The following is a 10,566-nucleotide window of genomic DNA, read 5'->3' on the forward strand; positions in this document are numbered from 1 at the left end:
ACCCTGAACTCTTGGGGTGGGTCTAGTCCCTGCCCTGGATGAAATCACAGACTATAGAAAACCCCATGGAGGGTGTCACCCTCCCTGGGGAGATGAGGAGATATTGCGGGGTTGGTGGGAGGGCATGGGAGGCAGGGAGGGAAAGGGAGAAGGAGGGCGATTGACATGGGAGGCAACCTTGTTTCTAATTTAAATTTAAAAATAAAAATTAAAAAACAGAAATTAGTTTTTTTGTATTACATACACTCTTTGTTTTGATACTACATCTGATAAGAATATATATATGTATATATATATATATATATATCACTGAAATGATTTTCATAGCTCTTGTGAAACTTTACTTCTCTGGAGTTTGTTTAAAAAGCATTTTCTAGGTGGGCTCCCTTTTCTTAGTTCCACAACATTATCCTATTGCTTCCATTCTCACAGGTGTTTTTTGTCAGTTTTGGGTTTGGTTAATTTTCTCAATTTTTAACATAATCCTAGCTAAATAGTGTTTATATACATACATTTGGTCATTTGTTTTTGCTATTTTTATAGCACCATGTCCATATATCAAGTGAATAGAACAAAGACTAGCTCTCAATGTTTCTAGATAGTGTTTTGTAAAATTACAAAACACTGTTTAAATGGTCTTCAGAAGATAAAAGCTGTTTAACAGACAGCTGGGTATAATTAAGTACTCTTTTTCTCAGTAAGTTATGTGGTACCATGCAGGAGGATGGATACTGAGATTTCTTTTTATACGAGAATCCTACAAGCCATTTATCCTTGTCTGGAGCTGCTTGATAAGGTGTCTACCTGTTCATTTTCTTATATAACTTTCTTCCAGACCTTGAATACCATGTAAACAGCCCCATGCTATTAATAACCACATTTAGAGCTCCTGTGAAACCAGAGTGCTGATTAGATATGAGCATAACTTACGCTGTGAAAAATCCCTGGCTAATTGGATTCATCTTACTTACTTATTTTGGGTTAAAACATAAAATCAGTCTTCAAAAATTGCCAGTGTTTTCTCAGGCCATGACAGCACACACCTATAATCCTAGCAACTGGAAGTGCAGAAGCAGGAGTACTGTGAATTTGAGTGTAGCCCAGGTTACAGCTTCAAAGGTACTACCATGATGCTGATTCTTTCTTTCCTAATGTGGGTGTTTTAACAAATGAGTTCCCCTTCTCCCTATTTCCACCTCACAGTTTATATCAGATACTTGATGAACCTACTCATTTTTAATTACCTAATGGAAAGTGAGTTTTAAGCTACATAGTGCTGAACTGTAGCCTGCCTTTCTTTGGACTGCCGGCTCCCAAATAGTGACACAGAGACTTCTTATTAAGTATGAGAGCATGACCTTAGATTAGGCCTGTTCCTATCTAGCTCTTCAAACTTTAATTGACCCATTTATATTAATCTATGTTCTGCTTTGTGACTCATTACCTCCCCTCTGTACTGAACAACCAATTTCCTCTGCCATCTAGCTAGTGAATCCCTGACTCTGATTCTCCTTGGTTTCCTTTCTCCAGGATCCCACCTATTCTCTATTACCTAGCTATTGACTGTTAAGCTCTTTATCAAAGCAATCATAAGGTGCCTTGGCAGATGAAATAAAACAGACACATTTTCAGAGTATACAAAAAGATTATCCCACAACACTGAAAGATACGTGCTAATAATGATGACCCTAGAAATAAGCTACTTATCTTTAAATGCGTTCATAATACTCACTTCATCCATTGTCTAATTACAACTACAACTCAATAGATAATATCTTTAACAAAAATACTACTTTAGCCGGGCGGTGGTGGTGCACGCCTTTAATCCCAGCACTCTGGAGGCAGAGGCAGGCAGATCTCTATGAGTTCGAGGCCGGGCTGGACCGATAGCCTCCAAAACAATTCAGAGAGACCCTGTCTTGAAAAGCCAAAAAAAAAAATATACTACTTTATAATCAGTATAGAATTTCCATACTTCATGCTTAAAACTTTCATGCTGATCATGATTTATCAGCACAGGAAAAGAAATTGAGATTTGGTGAAATTCAAACATAAGAAGTTACCTCAAGCGCCCTGTCCTACCTTGTCTCCTATTAATTGATGACTTCTTTACTTTTTCTCATTGTGTTGCACAGAGTGATGTACCTTTTTGTGATTGGCAATAGCTAAGTATTAAAACACCATAGTTCAGATCTTCTGAGTGATGATTCTCCTATCTCATACACTTTCCTGTAGAGCATGTCTGAGTGCCTCCAAACACCTAACACAAAACAAAGAGTCAATGCTTTATCACCAAGGACCTTCAGACTGGCACTAAAACATTCCAATCCTACTTATATTAGCTTTCTTTCTCTTGCCGTGATGGCTTATGTGACCCTCATTCTCAGTCCATGGGAGAGCAGCAAGCATTCTTACCTGTTAAGCCACCTCAAGAGCTTAGGCTAGTGAAAGTGAGGGGAGGTAGCAGTGTTCATCTTGGCTCATAGTTTCTAAATCATTTCATGTATGACTCCAAAGCCTTTAAGGAGAAAAATAGTTAGCAAGATTTATGCTTTACATGAGTGTCTGACTAAAGAGGGATGACTAATTCAGAGCTGGTATGACTAAAGACATGAAAAATAACAACAGGATTAAATAAATTAGGAGTTTCAGAAACCACCAGCCTTTCAAATAAGAAAAAAACTCAGGTGATCTATGATCCACTCATAATTGCCTGATATCTGTTTTGTCTGTAATATCACCATTGGGGAAGAAGAGGAGGCAGAAGCAGGCAGATTTTAGTGATTTTGAGGACAGCCTGGTCTACAAAGAGAGTTACAGAAAAACATGTCTCTGGGAAAAAACACATTGATGTCTTCCTCTTATATCCTTTATTACTACTTTTAAACTTTTTAACTTAAATCCTATGCCAGTTCAACCTTTGTATTTTAATATTTAAGAAGTCAAAGATTTCCATTTTATGCAGAGAAATCAAATGGGAAGTATTAAGAGACAGGAAGACTATATCAATTTCCAATCCCTGAGAGTCCCTAGGAAAATTAATAAAGATGCTGGTGATATGATATTCCCAAATTAAATTGCTTGTTCCAGGGTATACTGAAGTTTATATCATATCATGCTGTCCTGGTTTATTTTCTTTTGTTATGATGAACACCATGACCAAAAACAAGTTGGGGGAGGAAAGGGTTTATTTGACTTACAGATAACAGTCCATCACTAAGGGAACCTAGTCAGGAACTCAAGCTATAAACTTGTTGGAAGGAACTGAAATATAGTCAGTTGAAGAACTCTACTTACTGACTTGCTCCCCACGGCTTGTTCAATTTGCCTTCTTAAAAAGCCCAGGTCAGTTAGCCTAGCAATGACACTGCCTGTGCAAGCTGCCATCAATCGTTAATCATGAAAATGCTCCCATAAATATGACTGTAGCCCAGCCTGACAGTACATTGAGATAGTCCCTCAAATGATACTGTCTCTCCCAGGTTTGTCTAAGTTTGTGTCTAGAAGACACAAACTGTGTAGAATAGACTCCATCCATGTGCAAATAGTTTCCAAGTTCAAAGAAATAGCCTACTATTCCAGGTTGACCACACATTATACGATTCAGAAAGCATAGACTAGGCAAGAAACAGATACAAAGACAAAAGTCAAACAGAGGGAGGGAGGATGGAAGAAATAGAATAAGGGGAAGGTAGAAGGGTTGAGAGAATTCTCAGATCATAATACAGAATTATGTTTTTCTCTATGGAAGAAAGCCATCAATTTACTAGGAAGATAGCAAAAAAATGTGTTACGATTTGTGCTAATTCCCCTTTTCAGAACCCTAAGGAGATAATCACCTAAGGAAGCAAGCAGATTGCCCTGTATAGGCAGAAAACACAAAGAGAAAGGGATCTGGACCAACACAAGATGGAACTCCTCTGCATGTTTAAAGTCATAGTCTAGGATATTAACTTTGGCTAGATTCCATGCAACTAAAAGTGACTCAGAAATGTACCTAAGGATTAAGGAAAAGTGGTATATTTGAGTCTATAAAAAGGACTATAAGAAAATGAGCATTTAGTTTAGTAGTATCCAGTAACAAAAAGTCACTAATCAAAACACTCTTTTAAGAGTAATATGAGAAATTAAAGGGTAATGTATGGCATAAATATCCATGGGACTCACATATTTATGGTAATTCAAACATTGAATATTGATCTAAACAAAAATTATTATATATATTTAGGTTTAAAAATATTTGAATTATGTGGTATTTCAAAAATGCAAAAGCTAATTAACTGGTTTATGAAATTCAAGATTAAATAAGAAAGTATTACCATAAATAGTTGGTTTAGAAATATGAGATAGCTAGATATGATGGAATGAGTAATGTTTTTCTTATTAATATCATTTGTACTACATGCACCAGATAGACTGTCAACAAAGACCACTGTCACATTATCGTAGCCCATCTAAGAATTTTCTTCCCTGTTCTAATACAATATTTCATTTGAGGGTATGACATTATAATGCTCTACTGTAACTTTCCCAAATTTCAAATTAATTCTAAGAGTTATATAAAAAGCCTAGATTTTAAATAATAAAAGAACAAACACCTTGTGACCTAGAACTGAACCATAAGTCTCCTCTCATGGCTCTTGAATTTTTGTGATATCCTCTCTCAGTAAACAAAAAAGGAATCAGTGAATACATTTAAGTGCTTATAACCTTCAAAAATCTCACCACTTTTTTCCTTCCATTTTGAAAATGTTTTAACTTCCAACATCAAAACCAATGCAGTGTTGGCCCATTTTATTAAATGACACTTACATGGGAGAAGAATGAAGCGGAAACTGTGTGTGATTTACAGAGTTTGTTTTATTCATAGATAATCCAGACCAACAACACAAAAATCTATATTTCAGAAAGGACTCAGCAGTTAAGAACATAATCTGTAATGAGTTAGGTTCCCGTCCCCCAAGTTTAATGTCTCACAACCACTTTTAACTTCAGTTTCAAATGACTGATATGTTTGGCCTCCACTGGCACCACTCAACACACACACACACACACACACACACACACACACACACACACACACACATCTACACACAAAAATAAAATATAAACCCTAAAGAAAAAAAGGACAAAATATCCATATGTCTCCCAGGGATGGGAGATTATTCTGTAACTAGAATTAACAACATTCCTATTGTGGGAATGCAGCTGAAAGCTAGAGCATTTGCCTAGCACTTGTAAGACTCTGGCTTTGATCACTTTCAGTTTAAAAGTGGATACAGCTATAGTTTTAATAATGTTGTTAAGATTTTCTTAGCGAACTCCACAAAGTTAAAGTTTCCAACAAAATTTAAAAATAGAAACTAGTATCTACTTGCATGGATGTTATAAAGATTCAATAAATATATGTAACATATATAAAGGCGTCACAGGGGTGTTTTCATGCTGAAATATTTTAGTGTTGTAAAGTTCCAACAGTTTTGTGCATATAATATTGTAGAAGCAGAAAAATACTGAATTAATGAAGAACTCTTTTCTCCCTCTCCTCACTGGCGTGTGGAGTACTGAAAGATAACTTTATCTAAGGAAAGACCCTACACTTGGGATAAAATTGATCGTGTTCCTGGCTAACATATTGAAGAGGCTTGTTCACACAGGCAAGACATAGCCAATTCCAAAGAGTGATGCCATCAAGCCCATACCTGAATTTGTCAAAAATCTCAGATCCCAGAATTTACCTTTAGAGATTAGGAAGTCCAAGCTGAGATATTTAAATATGTAGTGATATGTTATATATGAATTATTAAAACTTGCCTGAGGATTCAGAAAGCAAAGTCAGCAACAAGCTATAGAGAGATAAATGCCTTTAAAATAGATACAAATATTTTAATAATATTAAAATAAACTATATATGTCTGCACACACACAAAATTAAGTCATGTCAAAAGACAACTAGTTTTCACAAGTAAAGCATGCTCTTGTACTCACTAAAAGGCAAATCTTTTCCTATTTAATCTTGTTAAAAAGTAAATTGCACATTGAAGATAGACACTGAAGTTGAACAGAGAATCCAAATCAAATGTCTTGAAATAGCAAGTAGAATTGAGAGTCTGAAGCAGAAGGCTTGTCAAAGAAATTACTGAAGGTGTTCTTCAATATGTCTACAGATATCTTTGAAAGAAAGTTTAACCTTTGCTGACTGATTCGGGAGTTCATTTTGGAACAGGGCATCCATACACAAGAACAATTTCACTTCAATATGTGGACACTCTTTCCAGAGCACTTTGGAGGTATTCAAGTCTTGATTGATATGAGAGAGGAACAACTTAATTAATTTTGATTGAATTCAGATGACCTCTATGGCTTCATTTCACCTTGAGAGCTGTGATTCTACATATGTATTATTCAAAGGCCTGGAGGAGAGAAATATTTTTTAACTATGTGATCAATAAATTATTGTTTGGGGCAGTTCATAGTTTACATGCTATAATACAAAAATTCTTACTTTTGGAAGAGGGCTAAAATAAAGAACATCTTGAATTAATATTCTAGATCTAAATTACTTCAAATAAAAATATTCTAAAACACATATATAACTTTGACTAAACTATTCTTAGAATTATACTCTGAAGGCCGGATATAGATGCTTTTAATTCATCCATATTTCTGTTCATATTTATGATTTATAAATAAGTCATAAATGGAGTTACAAAACATGTGTCAAGGGAAATATGTAGGCCTATATTTTATTACAGGTTCCAAAAGCTTTAAAAGTCCACCATGTGGGTCCAGAGATCAACATTATACTATGCTATGATTATAATACAGTGTTAGTAAAAAGTCATTGGCTGGAAAGATAGCATGGCTGATGTCAAATAATCATTGCCATTTCTGCTAAGCAGTCAGTGTGCTCTGCTGTTTGGATTCTCTTGATCTTGTGAGTGATTTTGCTTGTCATTGTGTGGGAAACCAAACCAGTACAAGGAACAGCATGTAATTTCTCCTTTCAAGTATCCCATTTGTCCCTGAAAAGAACAGCTCACTCTGACAGGAGCTAGGATAAAAGACTAAGTCTAAGAACACTACTACTTACCCTAACACAGAATAAAAAAAGTGAACAATGAAAATTTTCAGAACAGTTCAACGATATATAGGGCAAAGTATGTACTAGAGATAAAGAACAGTTTTTCAAGGGTAATCAACTTGCTGGAAATCTGAGTTACATATTGCTATAGAAGACAGATAAGAACAGGAGAAGTGGGGGTATGTCTCTCTAGCTCATTGGTTATGGGAGAAGTATTCATGTCCCAGAATCATAGCCTCATAATAAGGCTTGAAAAGTCTTTATCATAGATTTATCTGCTGCATTCACTGGCCAGGATGGCGTTGTCCCTGGGTAAGTGACATTCTTCCTGGATCTAAATGGCATAGGCTAGTATCGTGAGTCTGATGTGCCCCATCTGAGTGATGTAACTGATTCGCCTTTCTCAGGGATTCACAGGAAGTAAAACAACTTCTTTTTACACAGCCTCTTAAAGTCCTGCCATTCAATGAACTTTAAATTACAGGTCTCAGTCTAAGAAGTAGATAATACATGATGGCAACAATTTAAAATGTCCTTACAAGGAACAGATTGCTTTTTAGAGTTATCCCTTGGTTCATGAAATCCTTAAGGGGATCACCTGTTGAAGGCTTGGTCTAAGGGGAAGACAGTGGAAGCTGATGTTAGGTGAATGAACTGTGATCTGACAAGGAATATGGCAATAACAGACTCTCCTGTATACTTTTTTGCTTCCTGGCTATGAGATGAGCAGTGTCTCTGACATACTGACATACGCCATCACAAAAATCCTGTACTTCACCTCAGGCCTCAAAGCAATAATTTCAACAAACCATGAGCAGAAAACTCCACTATTGAGCAAAAACTAAACTCCCTTTTAAGTTGACAGTCTTAGGTATTTTATCACAGTAACAGAAAGCTAATAAAAATGACAGGAAAGCCCGAATGAATAAGAATTTTCAAAAGAAACATTAAAACTGAACTAAAATAATAAGAAAGGTTTCCATACCAAGGACAGGCATTTTTGCCTTCATAAAATATCATCAGATACTGTTACAATTTTATCAATTTTCATTGTAACCAACATAATCGGTAAATTCTAGTGAAGTGACTGCATTGATAAAGGCATTTGTTGCCAAGCCCAATGACTTAATTCTGTTCTTGGGAGTCATTTGCTAGAAGTAAGGCAAAAGACAGCTCTTTGAGGCTGTCCAATTAAACCTGGCAAAAGACTGCAAGAGGTTGGTCCACACCATACTGGCTTTGTATGAATGGAAGACACATGTGTAATAGAGTCATTAAGTCTTGTAGCATGGTTGAAGACACCTCCTTAGGAAATCTGACTTGAATCTGAATGTGCTCCACAGGCTTACCACAGTCTTACGCTGTGAGCATTTATTCCCAGATAGGTAATACCACATTTGGAAGCAGTGGAATCTTTAGTAGTTATATCCTGGTTGCTGGAATTAATTCATTAGGGACAGGCCTTTGAAAGGTACAGTCGATCTCTGGATTTTTAGCATTTCCCTGGTCCACCATGATGTGAACCTTTTATGTCTCATATTGTTGTCTCAGAAGAATGCCTTAGCCACTACACTGAATGGAAAACTTCAAAGGCCATGGAGCATCATAGATTTTTCCTCCTCTAAGCTGTTCCTCTCAGGTACTCTGTCACAGTGATGCAGAAATAACTCATACACACTTACTTCAGACAAATTGTTGCCCTGGTTGGCTAGTAGTTTAGTTTCTCAAAATACAGAATTACTGGCAGTATGAATTTGATGCTAGTCAACCACTAAAAATTAATCGTTGGTCTGAATATCAAAAAATATTTGGGAATATTTTGACTTCTCCCTAAGGTGTCATCTATATAGAATACATTTGAGGTAAAGTACTGGACATTTTCAATTTTGAGCTCACTTCTGACATATTTAAATATAATATAGAATTAGTGATTTTATTTCTCAGTGGAAGAGGAAATTTGACTACTCAATGTTTGACATCAAAATATTGGAATTCATGGACCCATATAAAATCAAGGCTACCATCCTATCACCATCTTCACCTTTAATCATCATTGCCATCTTCCTCATTATCATTATTGCTGAGAAGCTCAGTCAGGAAACATGCAATATCGAGTGTATTGCAAGACTCTCTTCCCTCAATTTTCTCAGAATGCTAAATATTCCAAGTATATATCAACCTTTCTAACACTAGTTCTTTTTGTAGTTCCTCTATGTCCTAGCACCTCCAAGCCACCATACGCTTGACAAAGTTGTATTCACAATTTTCACAGCTTTGAATAGGACCAAGATTCTTTGTAGTCCCACCAGTCATCCTGCCACAGGACTCATTTAATTATTAAATTCTAAGAATAAATCCAAAAGAAGATTAGTAAGAGGCAGATCCCAACTTCTGAAAAGTGTCCAGTTTTTATTTGATTGGGTACAAGGCACCATTTGAAAATACTTTGAATTTTATAGCTGCTTTTACAATGACAATTTATTATAAGCTTCTTATGAGTTAAAAATATGATATGATTTTTGATTTCAAGGGAAAATTTACCTCTCTATCCTTGATTAATTCTTACTAAAGTCATCAAAATATGGTCACATGAGGCTCATTTGATATCCAAATGGCTTTTTATGCAATATTTTAGTCCTTACTCTCCAATCAAGAACATCTTTTTTAAAATCCAACAATAGACTCAATCGCTAAAACACTTTTAAGTTGCTCTGAAATTCAGAGCCTTATGAAATCAAGAAAATCTCAAGTGTGTTCATTCTATCAATAATTTTGATTATTTTCTGAAATATAATTCAAAGCTCATAAGATTATAAAATTGGTTCATTTATCTTGAGGCTAAGAGAATTAATGAGGTGATACTTGGCCAAGCAATTTCAATTCAGAGGCAGAGCCTAACAGTGTGATTCATAATTGTCATTATTGCTGCTTTTTGCATTTACCTTTCTAGGGATGATGAATCTGGTTTTAATTTACTATAGTTGCATTTAACTGTATTGCTATGCTGAATCACTGGGACAGATATTGCAATATGATTCACATATCACTGAAGTCTTACTGTTTTATTGATCAAAGCATGGTATAACTATAAATATCTTTTGATATTTTCACATGAAATTACTTCATAATTAATTTTCCTAGTTGCAGTTATTGAGACAATATGTCAGTCACTGTACTAAACATATTAAGATCATATTTTATTTTATTTTTAAAGCAATCACATATGCTAGGTGTTATGCTTAGTGAACCATTAGTTAATGATACCACTTGAATTTCAAATCAGGACCATTTTATTCCTTTCTAATATTTACTATGAATTGTTCAGACAGAAGATAAAAAGTGTGCATCATTCATTCTTACAGCCTACACACCTAGCTCTACTTATACATTTTTGATTCCCACACTATTGTGTTTCTTTTAGTGACTTCCCTTTCCTATTTCTAATATTTGAAAGTCCTCATTTTTTATACAAATATTGTGTA

This window comes from Mesocricetus auratus, unplaced genomic scaffold, assembly GCF_017639785.1.
Source record: "Mesocricetus auratus isolate SY011 unplaced genomic scaffold, BCM_Maur_2.0 Super-Scaffold_15014, whole genome shotgun sequence".
NCBI classification, from domain to species: domain Eukaryota; kingdom Metazoa; phylum Chordata; class Mammalia; order Rodentia; family Cricetidae; genus Mesocricetus; species Mesocricetus auratus.